The 26586-nt window shown below is 39.1% G+C and overlaps 1 protein-coding gene across 24 annotated transcripts in view; it reads right to left on the bottom strand.

The window, feature by feature from the left end:
- The window catches only part of ZBTB20 (zinc finger and BTB domain containing 20), a 466833-nt gene that overhangs the window by 343390 nt on the left and 96857 nt on the right, over positions 1 to 26586 (bottom strand). Inside the window, exon 4 of one of the 24 annotated variants that reach the window (XM_052704441.1) lies at positions 18042 to 18105. The exons of 22 other annotated variants lie outside the window; for them this stretch is intronic. The gene's annotated coding sequence lies outside the window, so the exon portion shown is untranslated. Of the gene's footprint in view, positions 1 to 6188; positions 6234 to 18041; positions 18106 to 26586 lie in introns of those variants that run through there. One more of the 24 variants, XM_052704499.1, reaches the window with a different exon arrangement.

The raw sequence follows: 26586 nt of genomic DNA, 5'->3' as shown, positions 1-26586 counted from the left end.
ATGAAAAGGCTGCCCATGCCAAGACCTCATACCTTACTTTTGGAGACATCCTAACATGATCGTTGTAACACTTCAGTATCCAACAAAGGATGGAAAAGACCTCCAAGTACATCTAAGTCTCCAACTGCCATCATTTGACAAATGGGGCAAGTTAGCCTTCTGTTATTAACTTGGTAAAAATAAAGCAGGGTCTTGAGCTGAATAAAAAAACCAGCAACAACAACAAAGTTCATTAAATGTAATGAGGCATGGTGAAGTGTATCTTCCAATTGACAACCCCAGAGATTTCTTGCAGTATGCTTGCTGGCTGATATTCACTCCCCAGAGTAGTGGGGATCAGACAGTACAGAAAAGCATACATGGCAAGTAGCAACTGGGCAAAAGTTGGGTCATGTCACAGAGCCCTGTAGGGGAAACACCTTCATCTCCACTTTCCAGACCACAGAACAGCAACAACAAAACCAGAAAATAACAAAGCAAACAAAACACTATCTCCTTTTTACAAAGCGCTACAACAAATTGTGAAAGCACCAGCCCTTTCATTGCATAATCAAGGAATGTGCAATTCATGATATATCAAATGCTCAGCTTCATACCTGCTGCTCATACAGAAATTGAGCACTGCATGAGCAATTATACCTGTGACCTTTTATCTTGGATAACAAACTCAGTTAATCAGAATCACTATGAGCTCTGGGAGGTTACACAATGGCCTCATAAAAGCCATGAACAATAAGTCATCTTCTATGCAGAACTCTACATGTTATTCTCACTGTCCTGCCACTGTTCTGTACTGAGAGGAATCAATGAATTCCAGACCATCATGAAGGAATCAAACAAATACCATGAAAGGGCATGACTGAAGCGGAAAGCTCTGCCTTTTGGGAAAGCCACAGGAGAGGCTGTTGCACACCTAAATTAGAAGTACGCTGGGCTGGATATAAATATTTGCTTGCCTTGAACTCAAAGTACACTGGAATCAGTCACTGAAATAATCATACAAGTATTTCATAAGACCATAACAAGAACAAGGGAAACTGGGCACAAGGCACAAGTATTTTGTAATACAGCTAGGCACCTCTATGTAGGTAAGATGTAACTATGACAGGCCAAATACTTGCGTTATGGTTGCAGAAAAGAGGTTACAGCCAAACACGTGAAGGATACTAAACTCGGTAAGATAAGAAAAATGACACATAGCAGGCAGGAAAGATATCTGCTGGAATCAGAGTGATCAAGAAAATTAATCTAGAGAGGGAAAGTGCTAGCCCTAAAAATAAGGTAATGTTGGGAGCAGATGAGACTACCCCCCCTTTTGGGTGGGAAGAGGGCTGAGAAGCATAAAGTCCTCAAGGAAGAGCAAGTGAAGATGAGGAACGAAGAAACCACTTCCCGCATGAAAGGGCTCTTAGCTTTGATGCCTTCAGCCTTGCTGACTAAGACCACTTGGGGCTGCAGGCCAGCCAACCACAAGGAACTATGTGGTACTGCATACTCGTAGTTAATGTAGAATACAGGTAAGAACCAATTGTTGGAATATCTCGTGATAGCCAATAATAACTGAAAACTAATCACTGCCCATAAGCATTGTTGATGAATGTAGTGTCCAAGATTTGCTTTTAAGCTTTAAATTGTCCTGATTTACCAGTCTTCCTAACACTCTCTTCACAGTAATGTTCCAATCCTTGCCACATGCACGTGCTTCAAGGAAGCAGGGCAAGTTGCTGAGATCCCCTCCTCTCCTTAAAGTATCAGCTGTAAGGCAAGCCCTACAGTGGATCAGTTTCAGCAAGTAATTTACAGGTTCTAGAAATAAAGTGAAAACAATAGTCTGGGCAGTAAAAACCTGAGGAGAAATTGAGCTTGCTATATCTAATGCTGACACACAACTTCTCACTACACTGATGCCATGCTGCATCTCATTATCAATAATAATAAAATTAATTTTTAAAAAAGGGACACAAAGAATTGGCTCTAGAATACCTTACAAATAGGTAAAAGGAATGAAAAGGATGCTTTGATGCTCTTGATGCTTTATTTTTCAGATATGTCAATGTAAGGAAAAAAAGAAAAATCATAAAAAACACCCCACTATATCCCAAGGAAGTAAACTTACATAGGCTGTTTCTCTTATGGTAGGTTTCAATTGGCAGTAAGTCATAGCTAGCACATAATGAATTAAAGCTCTCCTTATTTCTGGAAGATCTTTTCATTAATGGGAAGCTAATGTTCAAGTAAACCTCTCAAAATCTGCAACAGCCCTTAGGTCTCCTTTCTTCAGACTGTTCAGCCCATACTCCAAGCTCTCCTTAATTCAGGAAACATTTTCATCTGCATTACTGAACCAGAAGAACCCGCTCAAACTATTCAGTATGACTCATTATCAAGATATATCTTAGCATATTTTAAGAAAATACTGACAGCCTGTTTATCATTACCTTCTACCTCCTCATTATTTGGCAACAAAGAACCCTGATATCCTCAGTCAGGAATCTGAAAATGGCCCTCATCCCATGAGCAGATCAATTCAATCAATCATCTTTTACGAAGCATAAAGAGAATAGTGGTTGCCAAAGGTCAAAGAGCAAATCATTGGTTAAAGCTGCAATAACTAAGGATATCCATCTATGTTATCAGTTTTTTTCTCTTGGCTTCCTTAAGGCTAAAAATGTGTGCAGTTTGGAAATATCTTGTTCCTAGTAATACTTTAAATACATTTACCAATTTCAACCAAATATGCTAGAGGAGTATAACCCTGAATAAAGAAAGCTACAGTTCTACAGGCTTCATTAAAGGAAAACAACAACAACAAACAGGTAGAAAGAAACGGTACAAATTTCCCAAGACAAGAACTGCAGTACAGGTTAGTACCAGTTCACAGCTGAAGCAGCACACAAATGGGTTTAGAAACAGCTCAAATACACCAAAAAAAAATGCTTCAGTGACAGCTCTTAACTTCTTAAACAGCCAGTCACTCAATCGCAACGCTAACCAGTAGCAGACTGGTAGAGTGAGTAGATTCCTGAATTCCTGTGCTCATTGAACAAATTATTTCTTCAAATTCTTGAAAAAGCTTTATTTTCCTCTGCCACCTTCTGCAGTCTTGATTAAAAAAAAAAAAAAAAAAAGTTTCTGAGTAGAGTCTCCCTGAGGTGGGAGAGAATACATCACCAAGAAGCACCATATTGACAATAAATAGATAAATAAATAAATAGTCTTCTGCTTTTCATCAACAGCTAAATAGGTCAGAAGGCTTGAGCTGCATTCCAGATCTGATTTTGGCCAAGATGAACAAACTGCATGCCCTATGAGCTTTAACAAATTTGCTAAGGAAAGTTCTCAAATGAAACTCTCAAATACATCGTGAGGGTAATCTGCTAGCATTCTAGATATCCAGGATTTTTATCTTCTAGCATCTTAAAATTTCAAGGACATTATTCTGAATCTGGATTAAGGAGAAAAAATGATTGGATGTTTATTTCAGTTTCTGTAGCTTCACAGTGGTCAGCTACTAGTTTCAAAAATCAAAGAGTAACAACATGTTAGTTGCATAAGGCACACTTGGATCTCACCATCGTCTGGGAAGGATTGCTTAGAAGATCTCAGGACTATATAGCAACCTGAATGCACCATCAGCCATTTCGGACATTTCTCTTTTATGAAAAGTCTATAAATATTTTTCTTTTCCAACAAGTGGAATGATTGCTCTATTAGCAAATACCATCACTTCTCCAGAATTGAGAAGCTCTCATCAAAATGGCAACCTAGCTAGGAAATAACTACAATACCTCAGGTCTCATGGTGTGACAGCAACATGTAAACACTGATTACTGGATACACAGAACTTCATTTTCCACTCACATCTTTTTTACAATCATGTGACTCCAGAGATTTCAGTGCAGTAACCCACAAGTTGACCCTCATTTATACCTTAATCCTGCCTGCAGCATGTGCTGCAAGCAGTCTAAAGAGCTGGAAAATAAAATAAAATGAAAATAACCAGTCATTTCGAGGGCATCTGCCTTTTCCACCTGCACTTCGGAAGAGTACAGTTCAGACTCCTTTATGCTTAAAGTACCTGCAGACAGTTTTCCTCTCTGCTTATTTCGTTACTGAGGCCAAAATTTTGGCACATGATCAACTAGTTTCTGTTCATAACTAACAATGAAGCAGAGCTTAAGTACCAATATCAAGAGGCAAACTGGTGGTCTTCTCATGCATTCTTCAAGTGTGAAAGCAGTTCACAGACTCCAAATCCAGCAACTGCCAAAAGAGAAATGATATTCTGACTGTACTGAAGAACACATGCCACTTCTGAGAAGGGCCTTCATTAGCTGATGGTTTCGTTCTGCCTTTTCAGAGTTAAAATCTGACCACAACCTTTGGATCAGCTCCCAGCAACACCTTCTTGCTCTGGGAGGCAGTTTTTCTGCAAAGCATCTTTCTGTGACAGAAGTATTATCAGGGTAGTGCAACAGGTGTCACAACACACCCTGTTACTGTGATTTTTGTTTCCCATAATTGTACAATAACAGCAATTTGGGTGGCACTGGTAGGGGTATGAAGACAAATAAAATAACTGGCTCCTGCGCTGGCACAATAACACAATTTAATCCAGAGGCTAAAAGCATTTGAGTACTTCCAACTGGTACAAAAGTTTGGAATTTTGAGTATGAAGTTGGTGGCCCAGGCCTTTCTGTTTTCATTTTCTCCTGTGTTCTACTTTATTTCCCAACTCTGCATTCAGCAGCACACAGTGATTTCCGAAATCATCAGCTCATATTTAGTCCCTATTTTCAACTGCACACTAGAGACCTGCACCTATTCCACAAATAGAAAGAATCCAAATGCTTTCCCCTAGGCTCCTGCTTAGGATTTCATTATTAATTATATTTGAAGGTTATACAGTTAAAATACTAACTTTTTATTTGAACATTTATATTAAGCTGCTGAGATTTCTAGCAGCTTAGCAGCATTATTTCTGTGTAAGAGAATAAGCCTCTTAAATTCTGCACACAGGCCTCTCGTCTAAAATGAAAGATTTTAGAATGGCACTGAAAGGTAACACTGAGTTAATGATGCTTTTTAAACTGAGACCTCAAAGACTGATCGAGCAGAACTCTATCAGTTATGCACCCCCTTAACCTTTCACATGCTCTGCTAACAGTGCCTAAATTCATATAAAGTTTAGCAAAAAGTTAGTTCCAGATGATGGAACTCAGCCTCCTTGCTCATTTGCTACATGGATTTTCTATCTCTGCTGCAGTACGACATTTAAATATTTGGTAGCAAATCCCCATGTGACCATCTTTAACTGTTTTCCCTGAGATAATCATGATTAGCTATGACAGTCATGTATCAAGAGTGGTGGATTTTAAGATTTTTTTTTTTGCAGGCAAGGAAAGACAGATCCGATGACCTCTGCAAAAGAATGTCTAAGCCAATGAACTGTTACCTTGCAACACAAAGTTAAACTCCCTGATTTTAGGTTGCTGGCCACGTTTTGATCCTAGACGTATGTAGTGCAAAACCAGAACACTGAAATCTGTATGAAAATCCAGAGTTACTTCCAAGTTGTGACTGCATAAGACAGTAAATTTGTTTCACTGGACAAATTTCACTTCTAGTGCCATTCTTTAATCACTGCACTGAAGCAAGGCATGAAATGCCCAAAGGAACAAGTACTGAAAAATACATACAAAATTGAATGTGCAAAGCATGGACAAATTTTCTTTCAAACAGAAATCTGTGTTTATTCATTACAGTGAAAGACATGCACCATTTTTTCATACAGCTCAGGATCTGAATTTTAACCCACTAATGATGGCTTTTATCCTTTGCCTCTTGTACCCTGAACAGACCTTTTTTTTTTGTAAATCTTTTGCCCATGCTTTTGAATCTGATGTACAGAAATTTGATTTTCCCAGAACAACTTTATATGTCAGGGTTGGACCTATCTACTTATAAAGCTACATAAACCTGTTAACACTATTTTCTTGCTTTGTTTAAAGGGTTTTCAGCAGTTTCCAGTAGTAAAGGTACTCTTTGATCACCTTGACCAGTTAGAAAGTAAAAAAATAACCTGATCGCATTATTCTCAAGACGGAAACCCCACAAAAGCTTCTGAATAATTTGAAAATCAACACTGTCAAAAATAAATAAAGAAAATAAATTGCTGATCCACATACCTTGATGAAGTGGAGCACACAAAACTGCCAAACAGTGCTCTTCACATGATTACAGCATGCTTTGTACCAAACTACGTTGGGTTAGAGCAAAGGTCACATTAGTATGATCACCCAGTGGTTACAATTATGTTACAGCCTTGAAATCCACCTCTTAGAAAATTTTACTAGCAGTATTAAATAACAATATACTTCGTATACTTTGAGCGCTTTATACTGCCCAAGCTATATACAAAATTAACTAATTAAGGGCAATGGTATTTAAACCCTGAGTTGCAGCAAAACAACTTAAGTGCACTTAACCCATTAAAACCAACGCACAGAAAGGGCTTGTTAGACCTCTTTATGCATAAAACTAGCACGAATGAGAACAGATGAATTATATAACTTTAAATAACCTGAGATGAATGCGAGAGTGTTGAGAGGCATCTGGCAGTCCTCCCAGTAAGGCCACTCAGCACCTCACATACCATTTTCCATCAAGGCCCCAGAACACTGGGCACAGCCCTCGCTCCTTCTTGCCTCTTGAATGGAGCCATACCCACACCTGCTGTGTCTGAACATCACAAAGCTGCATGAGGACAGCCTAACTTTCAGCATAACTTGCTGAGATCTCCTCTCACATGCCAAGTGTCATCCCATAGTACAATTTTAACAGTCGAGTTACAAAGCCATGGCAAGAGGGGCTCGGAGTTGAACTGCTGACAAACCCATAAGGATAGCACAGTGCACATGGCGCCATTAACAGACAAAACTGCCCCATTTTATAGCACACAGGAAGGCTGGAATTCAGCTGTTATCAGGAGCAATAATAAACTTCTGCTGGTGACTCAGGCTCTCAGCCTCAGATTTACATTCCCTCTGTCACTAAGGGTTTTTAGGTTAAACAATTTTAAACGAAAATGCAATAAACAGCATTTATATTCTGATGGCATTTGTTCCCAATGCTTTTCAGCTACAACAATGGCGCAGGCTTTCTCCTGCTTCCCATCCCCTCCACCTTTCGCCACAGGAGCCCCAGAAGGACAGATCCTTGGACTTTCATGCACACTGCATTAAGCCCAAGGAACCCATTCCATCCCCAAGCCAGCTCCAGTTACTGGATTACACAGAGGGGAAAAGCAGCACATAGTGCCAAGAACAAATATTTTCCCCCCCCCTTTTTTTTTTTTTAATCTCCTCCTCCAGAATACTTCTTGAAGCACTCACAATCTATCTCAAGGAAAAGAAAGCTGCAGCTTTACCTTGTATCCTAGCCCTTCGAAGTTTCCTCCCACTTACAACTGGAGGTCAGATATGGAAAAAATAGACCAAAAAAAAAAAAAAAAGAAAAGAAAAGAAAAGAAAGGAGGCTGGCTCTTTATGTAACTTGAAATATAACATCTTGAAATAAAACATCTGGTCTGGAGGACAGAAAAGGGCTGACACCTGAGTGGCACACAGAGACCAGCCATTCAAAAACTGTCTCCTGTGCAACTTGCCATTCCTCCTAACTTTCCTTTTCTCCTGAAAACTATCCTTCACTCTCTTAAGGATTCCAATTACATCAGTGACCGATAAGTGTAAATTTATCTGCCCAATTTCTATGTTTTATTTTTCCAATCCATCTCTCGGGAACAGCTTTTAACACATTCAGATTTTTTTTTTCCTGTCATAAAATATTCTATTTATTTCCCAGCAGCTGGTGTCAAAAAAAAGTTGTTGTTCTCTTTAAATATTACTCTTAAATAAATAAAATCTGTTTTCATATAATGTGGAATTAGTTTTGCCTGCTGCGAGTTTGTGGCATTATGAAGTGATCATTTTTTTTTCATGCATTATTCAAAACGAGGTTAAAAAAAAAAAAGGAAAGAAAAAGATGACGGACAATAGCGTGCCATTCGGTTTGTGTAAATGCAGCAGCCGTACCAACAGTTCACTACGTGCAACACAGACAGAACACTTTTCCTTTGTCAAACGCGGCCACTAACCTTAATTTAGTATTTCAGAGAGAGGTAGTGAAAGATTCATTTCTTTCCTGGCTGTCCCCTATGACTTATCTAGTGGGGCAGATAATAGACATGTCTTTTTTTGCTAGCAAGATATCAGTGTTTTAGACAAGGAGTATTTGGGATGCTTACGCTCAGTATTACAGCTCAGCTGGCCCTTGATGGCCTTTAAGTCTTTTTTATACTTTATTTTTAACAACCTATTCTTTGTTTAAACCTCTGGTCTGACAGTGTCTCTCTGTCTTTCATGAAAAACTATTAGAATTGTTAACATTTCCTCTGGAGTCTTCATATTACCCTGTCTTTCAGAACGGCTGTAACTGCATAGCTGTAATTATTCTCACTTTGAATTCTGACTGTCGTATTTGGAAGGGGATGAAGGGTGGGGATTTTAATAAATCACTCAGGCTCCCCAAGGCACATGGTATCACACCAAATCTAATAGGAACTTTTAAGGTGGAGGGGCTTACGGACTGAATTTACAGATGAACTGCTAAGACATATAACGCCACTTTCATCAAGAAGAATGAGAAAATGGTAACAAATTAGAGAGTGAAAAAAATACAGTAATTCAAAAAAAAGAAAAAAACACCAACAAAAAACCTGTTTCAAATGATTTATCATTAAGCTCTGCCTCGTAAAGGAATCATCTCCTGAAAGAGTTTCAGATCACGGCTGCTACGTGAAGTAACACTCCAGTTACTTTGCTTAGTTGTCAAGCTGAGAGCGAGCTTGGGACTCATGAATTTTATCTGTCATTACAACACAGAAATCACTTAAGTTCAGTTTCAACTTCTCCAACCCATGCATGTTGCTAATTAAATTATTTGTATCATAGCAATGTCCAAAGGGTTAGATTAAAAAAAAAAAAAAAAAAAAAAGAAAAAACAAAACAATCTCTTGCTCTACGCAGGAAGAAACAGTTCCAACCCTAAATCTTTTTACAAGGAATAACATTAACTTACCACACAATGTTCATTAGAAATATTGCTCCTCATTTTGTTGTACTTCAAACGGGAAGAAGTTTAAGTATTTGATAGCAAGTATGCACCTTTTGAGGGAGGCAATTTTTTCTTAAAATAACTTTTAAGTCAGAGTTAATTTCCCTCAGAATAAAATACAAATAGATCCAAGTGAAAATCTTAGCCCTGGACATAAGAATCCCCCTTTTTTTTTTTTTTCTCAATAGCTTCATAAAAAGAATGTGTCACGCAACAAAGGTATGTTGATCACAAAGTCCTTCCATAATAAAGCACAAACAGGTCTGTTGCCAATTAAATGCAAGATTAGGATGAAGTGTAGTCACCGGTGTCCCAAATTCCATTATCCCATAGCTACAAGCCATTAGTCTGCTTTTTCAAATTTAATTTTTTAATTAGGTCACTCTTGTATACTCTAATTCTTTTTTTTTCCCCTCCTTTTTCCCCCCGCAATCCATTACAGCCAAATTTTGGTGAATTCTACGTGCTCTAGGGACAAAATAAAATCCACACATTCATTTTACATGCAATTAAAATATATCTATCCACACAACTCTCATCCATCCATATCTGACAAAGTTCTATGTACTAGGCAGAAGCAACTGCAATCACCCCTGTCTTCCTTGCAGAGCCCTTCAATATTTGTCATCTGGAGACTGAAAAAAAAAAGGCAGATGTTTTTGTTTAATGTGCAAAATATCTTAAGAGCTCATAGAGGAAAAAAAAAAAATCACGTCTTGAGCTATCAGAAAGAAACACTGAGATGTTTATAGGAGTCATCAACCTCCCACATCCACAACAGCACAGTTTCTTCATTGTCATCTCATCATACCTACAATTCTGCTGTACTTTGAGGATTTCCCCTCTAGGTTCAGCCTGTCAACTTTAAAAAATGAAAGGAGGAGACCAGCTGAGGAAAATCAAGCTTTACTTTGAGCTTTAGTACAAACAAGAGAAGACTGTGGGAGTACAGCATCAATGCCCACAGAGCATATACATATGCTCTATGTAAGATACAAGAACAATTCAGATCCAGTGTTAACTCTGTAATCCACTAAAATGCATGTGGGACTTCTTAAAGTTCCATTTGGAGACCTTCCCCACTCTGTCTGAGGTCACTAGGGCTAGTGCATTTTATTCACAGCCACATGGAAGTTACAAACCTGATTTCATTTTCTGTTAAGCACATACATTTACTGAACATAGAGGTATACATGTAATACCCTTTCCAGTTCTATAAGCACTTAGCACCAACTGCATAGCATTCCATCTCTGTCAACGAAAGCACATGTTGAATGGCTTAACAGCTAATGGAAACCCTCAGAAGAAATGTTACTTAAAGAATCTTCAATGAGAGGAATCCAGAGTAAGATTCAGGTTAAAGTGTAATAACCCCCAACATTATCCAGCATTTTAAAGCAATGATTCGTAAGCTATAAAAGCACTGCTGATAAAAATTTCCAGGTGACGCAAAAACAGGCAGACTGATAAAAGATCAGGAGAAGAGGGCACCTGTGGGTGTGAACAATCAGTCATTTGCACAAAGTGCAGTTCCTTCAACTGAAACGCTATTTAGCATGGCACATGCTAAAGAAAAAGGGGAATGTTGTATCTACAGGATTGGGTGTGGGGACATCCTGGAAAAGAGTGATTCTGAAAAAGAGTTCGAGGTCACAGCAAGTAAACAACTGCAGAAGAACACCCAGTGCAGTGTGGCGAACACAGCTAACGCAATCCCTGGAGGCATAAACAGGAGGTAGTGGGTAAGTTTGGGAAGGCATTCTTACTTTTCTTTTTTGCATTGTTTTCTGAAGGGATCTTCAATCGGGTGAAGAAAGGCATAACAAGAACCAAAGTCTGGAACGTGATGCCAAGAAAGAAAGAAAGAAAGAAAAAGTCAAATCAAACCAGAAACGAATCCCACATTTTTAAACAGCAAAAGAATTAGCCACTGGAACAAAATTACCAATGGAAGGGAGGAGCTTTAACCTCCTGATAGCTTCAAGACGGAGAGATGCTGTCTCTGCATAACCATGTTCAAAATAGGGATGACTGGGCAAAAATAACAGCTTGTGACACAGAAAATGTCAAAACAGATGATCCAATGGTCCTTTCTAACCTCAAACCATATAAAAGTAAGTTTCTGGTGTTACATTTTATGTTACCTCCAAAACTAATTAGAACATTCTTTCTGAACAACCTTAACAAAGGGGTACTATCACAAAAGATATGCATACATCCAGCACTGTACAACCAGTTTTGATAATTCTGAAGATTTCTGAGAGAAAGAATTCTAATACCTGGAGACAGCTTGGAAATATACTGGTCATATCTTCTGAAAAATGCACTGCTTTCTTTCTTATTTATTCCACTCGCACATAGCTCAGTGAAAAGCCATCGCTGAGAGTTCACAGTCAAACAACTCCTAGCTCTGGAATGTTTGCTTTTCTCACTGGGCCTGCTTCTAGATTCAACCCTGTCTTGTTCTTGGCCAAATCCAGTGCAACCTGAAAGAATGCTTTCCACACAACTACGAAAAATCTCTCAATTCATAGTCACCGGTTTGTTACACTCAACCTTTCTTTCTTTTTTTGTTTCCTTTTCTTTTTCCCTCCTCTCCCAGTTACAACTCCTAGAACTCATGGACCATGAAACTTTCTTCAAGCTTCAAGTTCAAGTACATATCAGATAGCACTGCATTTTATCCTGTACTGTTATTTCCCATCCCCATTATCCCAAAAGTTTAAATATGCCTCCAACACGACTACAGCTAACAAAAAGCATAAGCAAGGTTTTTATGGCAATAAATTGCTAGCTTTTCAGGTTCTACCTGAAGGCTGGATCTTTGGAATATGTACCCCTTGTACATTCTTCCAGGCCCAGCATCAGAACTGGCTTCAAGGGAACAGCACCACCTACTGAACCTCTTCTACAGCTCCCTGCAGCCTATATTTAGTAGAAGCAATTCTCTTGACCAGTTACTCAGCAGACACCTCTTTGGATGAAATACATTTTTAAAATAAATCCCATCCTAAGATGGGACAGCTACAGGCAGTGCAAGAAATAAGAGAGGTTCTGTTGCTAACTCCAGTTTTGAATTTTCCCTTCTACCTGCAGTAAATGGTTCAGCTCATAAATGCAATAGCTTTTTTTTGATGTCACTAAAACTATGTTTTAGTTACAGTTACCAGCAAATGTCACTCATCCACTCACTCTTATCTACTGCCTGAAAACAATATGATTTAAGGAGTGTGTCAGCAGTAAGAAAAGACTCTTCCCACTGGAGTAAAATGTGCATTTTAAAAAAGGAAACACTTTCAGAAAGAAGGAGAGGGAGTCTTCTGTTTCTGTAGTTTATTTTTCTGCTTAATGAAACAAGGTTTCCAGCTTCTACAATAGCAGCTGCAAAGGCGCTTCATTAATCTCCTGAGTGCCTCTCCCTGCATACCTGTAGCTGCCCTGATTTAGCCTCCTAAAAATTATCTGTTGGCATTGCTTCAACATTCTTACGAAAAAAAAGAAGTCTCAAACTATGCAAATTTTACACATTTCAGAAAAAAAGCTCAACCAAGAATTTCATTACCTACTCTTTCTCCCATATTCCGAAGACGTTCACAAGCACCGAACTCCAACTTATACCCATTAAGAATAAATCAAATGATCGTCCATAAAGACCTGCTCCTACTCAAGTAAATGACACATAGTACAAGACTTTGCTGAAGTCTCAACATAGATCACATCAAACAGCCAAATGCTCTAGGGATTATTAAAAACAAATAAACACACATATAATAATAATTAAAAAAAAAATCAGAAATGCTCAAATGTATCACAGTAAGACATTTAGGCATTTTGAAAATTCCATTAAGCTTGAGTTTTGCCATCTTATCCTATAGCATTTAACATGACTCGGTGATTGACCTTTGACAGTCATATTTATTTACCTGTTATACACATCTCTAGTTATAGATATCCATTTTCAATATCCATAATCAATATGGATATAAAGCATTCCATATTTTAAGAGAGATTAGCATCAGTGATCCACAGACCTTACCCTCATGCATTTATTTTAAACTCAACACAGATAATGCAAAGGCTTCGAAGAGTTCTGAGATGTGTAATGGCAAAGCAATGCGCTGCTAGGAAAACCTAGTGACAGGGCAATGCTCCCAGGTCTGGTTACTAATTACATTTGCTTCCCTCTACTTGCCACCTGCCACAATTACCATAGGAGGGTGGAGTTTCAAATGGAGCTGACAGGAAATCATATGATAGAATTCCCTCCAGACTTTCAGGAAATACTAGTTTTCATAGTGAAAATTTGTTGGGGGGAAAAAAAAAAAAGGAATTTTTTTCCTCAGCATCCATGCCATGGTTAATCTACAGTTCAGAAAATTCCTTCAGAGATGAGCTACATGTGCAAAAACATAAAAAGTTTTCAGCTGACTGAAAATGTAGCAATTTTTAATTATATGAGGGAAAAATAAGATTATGTTTAAAATTCATTTCATAGATGGATTTAAAAAAAATATATATCATTATCCCACCAAGTGAAAATTCTGGCTTGTGTTCCACTCAAGGTTTTAGAGAACGAAGGGGAAATTAATATGTACATTCTAATCTATTCATGCAGTTATATTTTAACTCTGCAATATAATCTCTTCCTCTTCACAATATCATAATATTTTTCTTAACTTATCTCCAAGCTCTCAAACTTCTCCTCTGCATAAAATAGGACATACCGTCTTCCACGTGCACCATGTACACAGTAAGAACAAAATTAAAGGAAAACTACAAAAATCCCCAAAATAGAAGAATACGGGCTTGTTGGATGCAATATTTTTTCTCCCCCACTGGCAGACTTGTTTTTCACAATGGAATCCCTTAATTCGCAAAGGAAAAAAAAAAAAAATAAAAGTTCTTCATTCCAGTGCCCGTTCTAATCATAAAGAACAGGAAAAGGGTTAGGTAATACTTTTCAATGTAGTAAGATGACAAACACCATTCTGTCACCAGGAGAACAAGCCACTTTATTTTTGATTCACAGGAAAAAACAAAGCTGATTAAGGAGCAATTAGTCCTTCCCAGTAGCCCTAATATTCCATTCCTCTCCCCCCCCCCCCCAAAAAAAAAAAACCAAAAAAAAACAACTTAAAGAACAGGCAGATGAACAGAGAGAAGAAAAACATCCCATGCATCAGGTAAAGTCTGTAATATTATCTAGAATGTCAGCAAAGCCATTGTTAGTGCTGCCAAAGCACTGCATGTTTGCTATATCACCTGAGGTCCTAGAAGAATAATAAAGTAAGCAGATTAGACACAGAATGATGTCTCTGCACCGCTTCCACCTACACCAAACGCCAGGGCTGCGCTTCAGGAGGCAGGTGGGCAGGTAGGCCCAGAAACAAGCGCAGCGTTTGGCGAGGGCAGCAGGGCAGGCAGGCGCTGCCAAGAAGCAGGGCCTGTTTATTATTTAACAGTTGGTATTGCTAGAGGCCTGGCACTGCAATAGAACAATCTCTGTCTCAGCACAAGTAAGCCTGATTATGAGCGCTCGGGAGCCAAATCGTGTTTACCGTAGTCTCGGTGCTCCTCAGTGCCCCCAGCAGACACAGAAACCGACAAAAGCTGCCATCCAGAAGGATGGAAGTCTTCCCAAGGCAGAAGCAAAAAACCAACTGTGATGGGACAAAGCTGTACAGTCTATCATCTGCACTGTCACTGACCAGTTCGTGCCCTTCCTTTCCATTTTAGGGGCTGATACATAAACATCAACTCATCTTTTCAAGTATCCAGTCTGTTTTCTACCCAGCAAAGATGGCATGACACAAGAAAGCGCTGTCCTACTGCAAGTCCTTTCATGAGCAGAAAGATATCACTGACAAAGAAGTTGGCATTAAAAGTTCCATTACCTACTGTTAGAAATCATCTCTGTATGCAAGAAAAGTCTGCAACATCTCCCTACACCCACATCAACTTCCACTAATCAATTAAAAAAAAAATTACAGAAATGCTCACAAAGATTCAGCCACACTCTAACCCAGTAGTTGTGAAGTATGGAAACTATTGAGTACATGTAATTATCATATGCGGTGAGTCAACACCAGGTGAGATCTCAATAGTTTACTGCTAAAGAAATCATAATAAAGATCAGACCATTCTAGTGATAGCAAGCCCTCAGTTATAGCTTTGTATTTAAATGCTAGCTCACACAGTGTTACTCACAGTAAACACAAAAACCTAATCATACATGATAGCTGTTCAATGGTCTACAAAAAACAAGCTTAAACAATCTCCTTCTACTTTCCTGTGGACAGGACTAGTTATCTTTGGCATTCCTCCGATTCTGGCGAGGTTCAGAGGGTGGGCTGCTGGAAAACATACAGGCTAATGGGATCTTCACTACTTGCCTGCTGTGCTGCCCTGACAACTGGTGGGAAACAACTTTTTCCTTGTCCCCTTTTAAAAAAAGGATAATGAAAAGCAATAGATATGAAAACTAACAAGTGGGTCTTCAATATTGATGAACAGCTTAGCAGTAGTGACACAGTACGTGTGCTCAGAAACACAAAGTTTTATTATAGCTTGTGTCATTACAACAGACTCCAACTGGCCTCGTCAGCAGAGGGACAGCAAATGGAGAAGTCTGTAGAAACTTGAGGTTAATTACCAGATGAAGTCACCCCCAGGCAAGGACAGGCAGGAGCATAGTAAGGTAGATTCCAGAACGCCCAGTTCCCTTCTCCCCACAGGGATGGCCTTGAGTGTTGTGTGGAATCCCATGCCTAGGGCAAACCAGTGCCTGCATGGCTTCAGGGCAGCACCAGAAAGCATTCCTTAGACAGGTGGCCAGGAGCAACAGCCACCTGCTCCTGGATCTCCTCTGGCTGCGTACTCCATCCCTAACTGCCTTCAGCTGGCCAACAGCAGCTGCCCCGCTGCTGGAAGCGAGATGGCTGCAGGCTGCTAGCAGGCAGAGGGACAGCATGAGAGAGGGAAGCAGCTATGCACTCCTTCCTTCTCATCCGTAGGCCTCCTCCACAGGCTGCTTGCCCTAAGCGCAGAGCCCAACGTGAGCTTCTGCTCAATCTCTCTCATCTAGTCAGAAACACTTCTGCCTCCACACAGAGGGAGGAGAAAGCGCACCAAGGAGAAGTCCAACAGCCCACATGAGCAAAACCAGGGGGCTACGTGGTCAATTTGCCAGCACTAACAATGCCTGGGCACTGGGCAGGCAGGGTCCACAGCACCTACGCTATGAATGTATGCAGCAGGCATCAGTCCGCTGAGCTGCCAATTTGGCACTACCATGTAATTTGTACTAAATAACATTTCAAGAATGCAACACAAATAATGTAATGATAGCAATTAGACCCTTTACCAAGCAGAGTTGGATAAACCGTGCAGTCCAGTCATTTCTCAGAAGGTAAAAAGCACTTGACTAAGGAATCCGCACCTTGACAGGCACTAGAGGTGTGCAGGTATATATAATAATTGCATTCCTTGTGTATTAATGTTTGCATATAAGAAATGCATGCTGAGCTAGCATAACACCGCCTTCCTCAAATAATAACTAAGTTTCATACTGTGCCTGAAGTGCTCTTTATATAGTACGCAGAAATGGGTTATGTAAAGATTAGAGCTGTGAGAGCTGTTCGTAATGTAACTGAAAAGCTAGTAACAAAATCCATTGCAGCCTAGGCTTCCCCTGCACGAAACTCAGGCCAGCTTTACAGAAAAACCTGTGCATTTTTTCAGTTTTTTTACACTGAAATCTTACCGATCTCAGACCCAGGAAGGGAAAGGAAAATGGGAAGAGAATAATAAAATGGTAAGGAAAGAGTCTGGAAAAAGAAAAAGGAAAAAAAGCAGGAGCAGTATGATCACTTCCCTTTTTTCTATACAGCCACCCTTCTTTTCCACACTGCAAAAGGGGGAAATAGCCTCTGACTTTTAGGGGATGCATCTTTTTATGTGGGAGCCACAGTATAATGTATGTAGTGAGGGGTGCTTAGATGCTTCTGTAAGCATGTGCATTGTTACTAGGAGATGGCTAGATGTGGTATCAGGATAATATTCCACCATTGTGTGGTGCTTTCCCATCTGATGTTGCTGTTTCCCCCATTAAAAAAAAAAAGAAGAAAAAAAAAAAAAACCTAATAAAAAAGAAAATTAAAAAAGATACAATAATTGTTACTGCACACTCTAATGAATTATTGTGTTCGAGGTTCCTACAAAAAAAGTAATATTATACTCGGCTTATGTTTTAATTGATTTATTAATATTTTATCACAGGAATGTAATTTAAGCTCCTCATGATTTAGATCTCATAAACCTTTAGCATTTTGCAAATTCAAATTCCAATTTAAAGCCAGGGCGAGCAATTAACTTTTCTATCATCTTGTCAGGGGAGAAGGTTCCTGTTTAATTTGAGACAAAGTGACAGAAATATATATACACTGTATGTACTACTCCAATTTAATTTATGAGTCAGCACCATCCACCTTCCAAATGTAGATACAATGTAAGGGGAGGGAAAGAGGGGGAAGACCCTGGCACTGTGGCACTTGCCCTGATATCTGCCCCAAATTTGCTGTGAAAAAAATGTCCCTGGTTTATTGAGATACTGGGATAGATTGATTACAGCTCTGTTTTCAATCCTTTTGTTTTAATTTCTATTCACTCATCACTTTCTCATATAAAGCATGTTCTCTCAAATGTCAGCTCACAGTTCCCAGCCAGCGATGGGCAGTTGATGCCACAGCAGGTTCTCCAATAGCCTGTCCTATTCGCTTCGTTCCCTGCCCCCAGCAGTCCTCCTAAAAGGCAGACACCACAGACACCAGGCAAAGAAAGCTCCCCGGAAGATTGATATGGGTTAATACCTGTTGGGCCAAATCCTGCAGTCCTCACTGAAGTAGCAGCCTCACTGAAGTCTGTGCCACGTTACTTTGATTAAGGAGAAAACAGAAAGAGACGGTGCTGCTTAACTCTCGCTGTTATTATTCCCCATTTCAAAGAACATTCCAGCCTCTTTACGTGTAACGAATAAAACCTGCAGCTTAAATTTGCATGGGCAAAAATTTGCATGAACAAAATAAACAGTTGGATAGCATTTGCATGTGCTGTTTCAGGAAAGGAAGGGAACGGCTAGTTTATGGCTCCTTGCCAGAGATTACACAGATCTGCAGTCCCCACAACACACAGCTTGCCTAAGCATTGCATAGGAGTTAGCTCATGAACTTAAAAGGCAGCCACTGAGAAGCTGCCCCACACACTAGCTATTGGTCTTAGCTATGCCTTTAAAAACTTTGCCGAAACAAGCTCTACTCCAGCTTGCTGGAGGAGGAGAGTGTGTTTATCAGTGTGAACTTTAGCATGAATACAGAGACTCCTCAAAGCCCTGATATAACAGAGGCAATCATTTCAGAAGATGACCAGGAGCTCAGTTCCAACATTTCTACGCACAACCAAGTGCATGGGGGTCTCACAACTCCCACATCCCTGGTGCTGTAGACTTAGACCCAGACCTTCCAAGATACCAGAACAATCGGGTGTTCTTCTAAGGTACAGCACCGTGGCACACGCTGCAGGCTCAAATCCAATTCCGTGTCCAGAGTATGACTGTAACGCACAGCATTCGACAAGTGTGCCAGTTTGGAGTAACATCAACAACAAAAAAGCTCCTTAAAATTTCAACTGTTGGCCTTTATCATTCAAAGTATTTGAAAATAAAAATCAAACTGCTTTAATGGGGGGTTGGGGGGGGGGGGAAGAAAAACAACATTCTTTTTTTTTGTTTCAATAACTTCAGTCCATTTCACTGGAGTACTTAAGTATCTTTAGTATAATTTTGTTTCTTTAGAAATAGAAAAGAATGCCTTTGTGCTGAATATATTGATTCTTTTATATGTTTAAATATATATATATATATATACACACACATACATATATATACTTGTTGAGGAAAAGTTCATAGAAATTTTATTCCAAAATTCTCTATACAGCTTTCTATCACCTTAAAGTTAAAATTTATGAAGCAGAAATCATATTTCTGGTACAGTCATGATACAAAATCCAAGATGCAGAACATCTCTGATATTCAGCCATACTTCAGATAATTCAGACTCAATAAATGCTGGACTTCAAGCCAAACTTGAAAATCTTGTTTCATGTCCAACTCATTTATGAAGCTTCACTCTATTTCAGAGCCTTACCACTTTCTCAACTCAGGTATAAAAAAAAAAAAAAAAAAAAAAAGCTTTGCTGTCATGCATATTTTTAGACAAATTATAGCAGAGTGTCTTGCAATTTCCATTACTTTGTGGTGTCTGCACTGCTGATAGACACCAGCCCACATTGGCATCGCTGCTGAGGTGTCCTAATACTTGTCTGAAAAATACTATTAACTGCACATCACAGGCATTTGAAGTGCATAAGAAAACTATAAACTTAATTACACTGGAGGACTAGTGTGATCTCACATGAAATTTGAGCTAGTGTTATTAAAAACAGAGAGATTGCATTTACTTAATGCTTCTTACAGTAAACCAGTCGATTTTAAACTTTCAAGGTTGTATAATCAGACAAAACAATATTGGGGGGAGGGGAGAATAAGCTGCCTGGGAAATTTACTAGTACAAGCATTTCCATGTCAAGCAGAAAAAAATTTGTTTATTCTGCTAAAAAGAATATTCCTTGAATTACTGTTGGATATGAAATAGGATAGCTATTCAGACTGCACAGGATAAAGATTTGGACTAAAATAATTGGTAGAAAAGATTGGTTGCTACACAGCATTTTTCTTCATCCCACCCCCTAAGAAACACCAAACCTCTTTGGATTTCAGCAAGCTTTTAAATTCTCAGACCTGTCCCTACAGCTGTCTAGCCATTACACCTACTCATCACAGTGGGAACACTGCCTCCTCTTCCATGGGATACTCACTCACAGAGAAGAGGAGAACTTTTTTCCTCACTCTTCTTCTGGTGTCCAAGATTTAACTGTTCATGTCTATAGAGTGGGAAATCCTTCCACTTTCAAAACTGCAACCAGGGAAAAAGGAAGCAAAATAGGCCAGATGAATCCATGGCACTTGATGACACACAGATTTTAGATACCGAGTTCAAGAGATGCTCTTTGGAATGAGTCTCACCCAGAAAGAGTCATTTCCCTATAGATACCTCTGCCCTTTGCCTGACCTCAGCCAACAAGGGAGTGGCATTGTCTAGTGATGGCTACGAGAAGGATACATAAAAATAACACAATCTCTCCCTTGCCATCAGAGTGGCAGAAACTTTACTACACAATACCATTAAATCATTCTTTTTTTCTGGAAGAAAAGCAAAATCAATCCCCTTTAGTTCTCTTTCCTTGCTCACCAATGCTACTTCAGCCTTGGGGACACTGGTAAGGAAATCAGCATCAAAAACAAACTGATCACCAGGTAAATACTTGCCAAGCATGACTATCTCATAAAATTACTTAATTTTTTTTTGATTTTTTTTTTTAATTTTTTTTTAATTTTTTTTAAGGCAACAGCTTAAATCTGCTCATGACATGGACCTGCCTTGGGATCGCATCAGGTGGACTCTGAAGCCAGAGTGCTGAATCCTAATTCTGAACACTGATTCACTTATTTAAAAACAGATCTGTGAGGAAAAAAGAAAAAAAAAAAAAGGCTTTATCTTTAAATGCTTTATCATCAAAGATATTTCACAGAGTTGTGGCTCCTAAATAAGACTCAAATCTTATAATCTGTGCTGTTGGAAATTTTATGCAGAAATATTTGCTGTTCATGCTACCTTATTTCAGACCTCCACGACAGATTTTGACTTAGAAAAAAAACCAAAAATGCTACCCTCACAGGTTTTTTCAAAATCATCCATCCCTAAAGCAGCATAATAGTATGCAAAAGACAACTTTTCAGACTGAACTGACTTGCATATGATTTTAACTACAGCTCTTCCCGTCAGCAAGCAATGTGCACCCACTCCAGTTAGATAAAAACACTACAGCTTTTAACACAAAAAGTAAAATTTGTCCAGTGATGAGTGCATCGCTGTAGTAGTATCACACCCAGGGCTGAATTTCTCAAAGTTCTGCCCTAGCCTGCATTAAATTCATTTAGAAATTCAAGATGAACCTTACATATGGGTAAAAAAGGGTAAAGAATCCCATTCTTGTCTTCCTGAAAGCCTGCATGAAAAAAAAAAAAATGATGCCTTCATATAATCCTGCAAAATACATGTCTGGGAATCAGCACGGTCTTGGCTCATTAAAAGAAAGAAAAACAAAACAGAAGGATACCAAAAACCTCAAACCTTTCCTTAATTGGTAACTTAAGTGGACAATAAAAGATTAAGAACGGAAACGGCACAATAACCCAAAGGCAGAGTTGCTGCTTCTGGAAAGGCATTCTCCAAAAAGCAGCTTCAGAAGCACACCTACGAAATTCATGCACCACTTTATTTAACATTCATTTTCATGTTTGCCCAGGTTCATGTCAAGGGTACAGCAACCCAAGGTGTTTCCACTGCAAACTTTCATGTCCGTCGCAATTTTCCTTTTCAAATTCAATACAGTAAAACGAAATGAAGCAAAATGAAACAATCTTTATATACCAGTTCAGTTAGCATTCCCTAGCCCTCATTGTGCTGCATCTCTCATCAGCTCCCATTTACTCAGACAACACAGAAAAGATTTGCAGATCCTATTACATTTTCCCACCCTATTTCCCATTCTGAGTGCAATTTTTTTTTCCTTCAAATAACACTGATTGTGTCAACTAGAGAGAAAAAAAAAAGAGAGAAGGAAAGAAACAAGCACTCTTTGTGTTCTCCTTATGGTAATAAAATATGAAAAGAAGAATGCACAAGAAAACAGCTGAATTCCCAGTGCTTAGAGAACTAACCTGGCCCAGTTCTGCATAGAGCAGCATCGCCAACACAACTGTTGAAGTGTCAGGAAGAGAGAGTTGTGCCCACTTTTCTTAGTAACGTGAAACATAGTGTATTTTCTACAGAATGAAAGCCAAAATCTTGGGAACTGCTATTTTGGCAAGGGAGTGTCATTTACCTTCTCTCTCATTTTGCAGGTACACAATCACCTTGCAGGCTGCTACTACCTCTTCCCCCCCCCCCCCACATCTTAGGGAAACAAACAGAATGTTTTAAAAGGATTGAAGTAAAAGAGTTAAAAGGAGCCCCAGTGTACTCGTAAGAGAACGCAGAAACACTAGGTTTATTTGTAGCCCACCTATAGGTGTCTGATTTTATAAGCAACTCAATTCAAGCACTTTTTCTTCAAGCATATGCAAATGCACCATAACTTAAGAATCTGTTCTTTCTCAGCTTTCTCCTGCCTCATTTATTAAGCATTTTTCAATGTTTGCAGCAAGGCAATTGATCTTACAGAAAACAGCCTCCCATTAAGGAACCTATATTCTTTCTCAGCCACGTCCATTAGGTGTAGTAAGAGAAGACTGGTTCCCACAGAAAACAGAACGCGATCACATAATTAATGAGCGCAAAAGCAGAGGGAAGTCAAATTAAGGCTGCTCAGTCAGCTTCAAATCTAGCATTCACAGATTTGACTTCAGATAAGTGAAATACTCTTTCACATTGCTTAGCTAGTGCATTTAATTCCCTGGATTTTTAAGTACATAACTGAAAAAGAGAATGTACTATACTCTGACATATCAGTGCTCTGTGACCATCAACAGGTTGACAGCCTTAAGACTCCCCTGACAGACCTCCTTCTGTCAAGTTCATTAAGAAACTGATAATGGTAGTAGAAACCTCCTTATTTTCACAAAACAGCTATTATCAGGGTTGCAAGATGCACAACTGACAAGAAAGGGGGAAAAAAAAAAACGACACAAAGGTCATTGATTCTTTTCAAAGCTTCATTTTGAACAAACCATGAAGGTCTAAGAAGTCTTACAAGGTGCTATTATACTATTTTAGAAAGGGCAAAATGACTGGTATCAGACCTCTGAACAGTGAGCTCATACTGGAAGTCCTCACTGAAAGTTACGTTTAAAGCTAATAACATTAACTACAAATGGTTAAAACTCAGTCAAACTTCTAAGCAAATGAGAGAGGCTGCTATAACAGCAACTGCCTCTAACAAAAGGAGAGAACATGCATGAGATGGAGCAAAAAGGAAAGCATCACGTAGGCTTTAAGCAGTTTGGAGCATCAGAAACTTATCATTTTGACTTGTACAAATACAACAGAAACAGGAGTTGAAGGAAAAAAATCACATCTCATCCAAAAAATGCAGACTGATTAAGCTGAACACTTCCTTAATGTAATGTTATGTTTCGGAAGCTATGCCCATTCAGTTTAGAGGACAGAAATGCATTCATCGGCTCCCCAAATTTTCTACACACTCCCACTACTCAAGATACTGAGATGCTGACAACAGCAGTTGTGAAAGAGAGGAAAGTTTGCTGAAAGGCCAGGGAGAGAAACTGAGCCAAAGCAGAGGGGTTACAGAGGTCTCTGCAATTAGTAATTTTGTCATCAACAAACAAAACACATCATCCTCATCATCACCACCAATGAAACTGAGAGCAAGACAGACTTGATTATTAATTGGAAGCAAAGATAACCTAACTAGATTCCTACCTGACAGATCTGAGGTGGTCTTTCTTGTGCAACCCCCTGCCTTTATTTGGGCAGAAAATGTCCCACTTCACTACAGCTCCTACTGCAGCAGCCTTCTCTTTCACTGTGAGCACAAAGGTTAATTCACCACATTGGAAGTAGAAAAAAACCCATCCACTATTCATTTGGTTGTGTTCATAAAAAGTATTACCTTCACCATATTCCCCAACATGCACCTCTCCTACAAATGTATACATTATAAACATCTAGGTCTGGAATTTACAGTCAACAAACAGCAATACAAACAACCACCAGAGAATGTATAAACATTTGTAGGAGCAAAAATACTCAGCATGGCTGCACCACACATGGTGGTTTTTTTGTGGTTTGTTGCTTTTTTCTAATCTCCGTTGCATAAGCTCAATAGGAGAAGACATTCAAAACAACTTTTCAAGCAGTGTCAGTGTGTTAGTTTACGTCAGTGGGGTTTCTTCCACGTACTTGTGTCACCATAAGACAGTCGTGTGCACAGTGAGTTTTCTTGCTCCTACGTTCCAGTCAAGGCAGCTGGGCACAAGGAAGTGCCAGCCTGATGGAGTTACTGACTCAGAACCTTTATAGTTTGAGAGAGAAGCACTGTACATTCGTAACCTGAATGCAGGTCAGTAACTTTAAAAGGTCAGAGTGAATGTTTTAGATCTTTTTGTCATTAATCCCCTCAGCTCCCAGTCCTGTGAATGCCAATGAACAGACGTCTTCTAGTGAGCCACAGAGCAGCTAGTGTGCACCTCTGAAGGTCAGGCCCTCAAGAAGATGCAAAAGGAGTTTTGCAGCAACACATACAGACAGGTGAATCCTCAATTCACTTGAGACCTGTTTTTTAAATCACAGGCACAGCTTCTTTACTTGGATTTTGTCATTTGTTGCTAACCTATTATCCTAACGCCAAGGCAACTGAGCTTCCTCCATCCACTTGCTTCATTTTTTAGGGAGACACACAAAATATTTTTGTGTTATCTTGCACAAATTTACTCAAGATCACAAGATTTGCTGATGCTCCATAATAACACAGATAACTCTCCATAATACATCACACTTCTATAACTCCTTTAATCCAGAGATATCAAAGCACTTTGCAAATAATACATTTGCCTTCTAGCACTCCTCCCACATCCCATGTTAGGTCCGTATCATTATCCATGTTTCACTATCAAGGAAAAGAGAAACAGAGTAAGATAATGCAACTTAGCAGGGTTACAAAAAAAATATAAAAAATTGGAGCAGAATGTGTTTTTTTCTGACTAGCTCTGCAATCCATCAGAAGCCCAGGCATCTGAAATAGAGGAATGCAACACAGCTTATGATTATGCTTCGGGTAGATTTACAGTTGTACCACACAAATACTACAATGTGTGGTTTATGCTAATGGCTTTGCAAGTATCCTATAACTATACAACAACTTCTGAATTGGTAGAAGATAGGGGAGATAGGGAAATAACTAATACTAGCACAAAATCTGTGAGATTTTATTTCCAAAGGGTAAAACTCCCATTTGAAAATATCTGGCTGATAACAAAGAACATGCCTGAAGCAGCACAATACTTTTCAAACAAACGCTCTTCTTCCGGGAGCAATTTTGGAGCCCAGCCTCCAAAAGGCAAAAATAATAATTAAAAAAATACAAACCAAAAAAAAATCTGTGTGCAACTGTGCATTTCTTTGGGTACAGCAATCAAAGCAAGGATCTGCCTCACAGAAGGCTGTATGATGCCAAGGGATCACATGAAGAAGCCAGAGTTTTTTCCCCAACTACGGTTGACTGTACACATTCTCCCATTGTGTCTCATCAAAGAGCTGATGAGGGAGGAGTAGAGTGTACTGAAAAAGTAAACAGAAACAGGGCCACTGACAACAAATGAAAGCAGAATAGTGGTTCTATGGAAACTGCTTGCAATTTGGGCTACTACACATCAAATCCAGACCTGAGGCTAACAGGCTGAGCTCTTTTAGAGCAGCATCTTGAGTAACAGCAAACTGATTCACTATTAGTGTATGCAAAGCTTTGCACTAGCTTCAGAGGATTCCAACCAGAGAAAAAAGCATCTGCAGATTTGAGACCTTAGCTTCTTGTGCACATCCTTTTGAGCACTTAGATCACATACTCTTCTATTCCAACTACAGAGTACTGGACTTGAGAGTAGACCACTGGTTTAGCTTTCTAAAACCAGAATAAACCTATGAAAACAGATGAGCAATTGTGCCCATACACTTGGAAGTAAACTTGTTTTGAGTGTCTTCTGTCTCATGTAGTAGTCACAATGCCAAGAAGGCAATATTATTAGTTTTTAGGCTTTGGTTTAAGGTATATTGATGCTTCACCTCTTACCTTAAATATACTTCAAATTTTTCCATGACTTCCCTTAGCTAACCATCCACAATGATTTCTTTTTCAAGGAAAACTTCTTTTGCACTTGATGCAATAACCTTCTACCACTGAAGCCCTTACAGAATGCTAATCTTTTCTCTTAATGACTTCAAAATCATCTCTTACGATCCTTTACCCACGACTTTTTATGAGCGAGTAGCTCTCTGCTCTGGGAATGTCATCTCCATTACTAACTGTAAAAAGTGGTGCTTATGTATCCCACACCAATAGTGAAACACAATCAAATAAGAAATAGTGGCTAGATATTAGACACTGAGCACAGCAAAATGGGCACACTGAATCTTCAGTAATTGTCAGAAGAACACAGCTTATTGAGAAGAGATCCAATTTCGCCAGAACACAAAATTTTAATTTATAATTTAGCACTAAGGA

This window comes from Tympanuchus pallidicinctus, unplaced genomic scaffold, assembly GCF_026119805.1.
Source record: "Tympanuchus pallidicinctus isolate F22 unplaced genomic scaffold, pur_lepc_1.0 scaffold10, whole genome shotgun sequence".
In the NCBI taxonomy this organism is placed as follows: domain Eukaryota; kingdom Metazoa; phylum Chordata; class Aves; order Galliformes; family Phasianidae; genus Tympanuchus; species Tympanuchus pallidicinctus.
The sequence above is the reverse complement of the archived record's forward strand: the minus strand, read 5'-3'. Positions and strand labels throughout refer to the sequence as shown.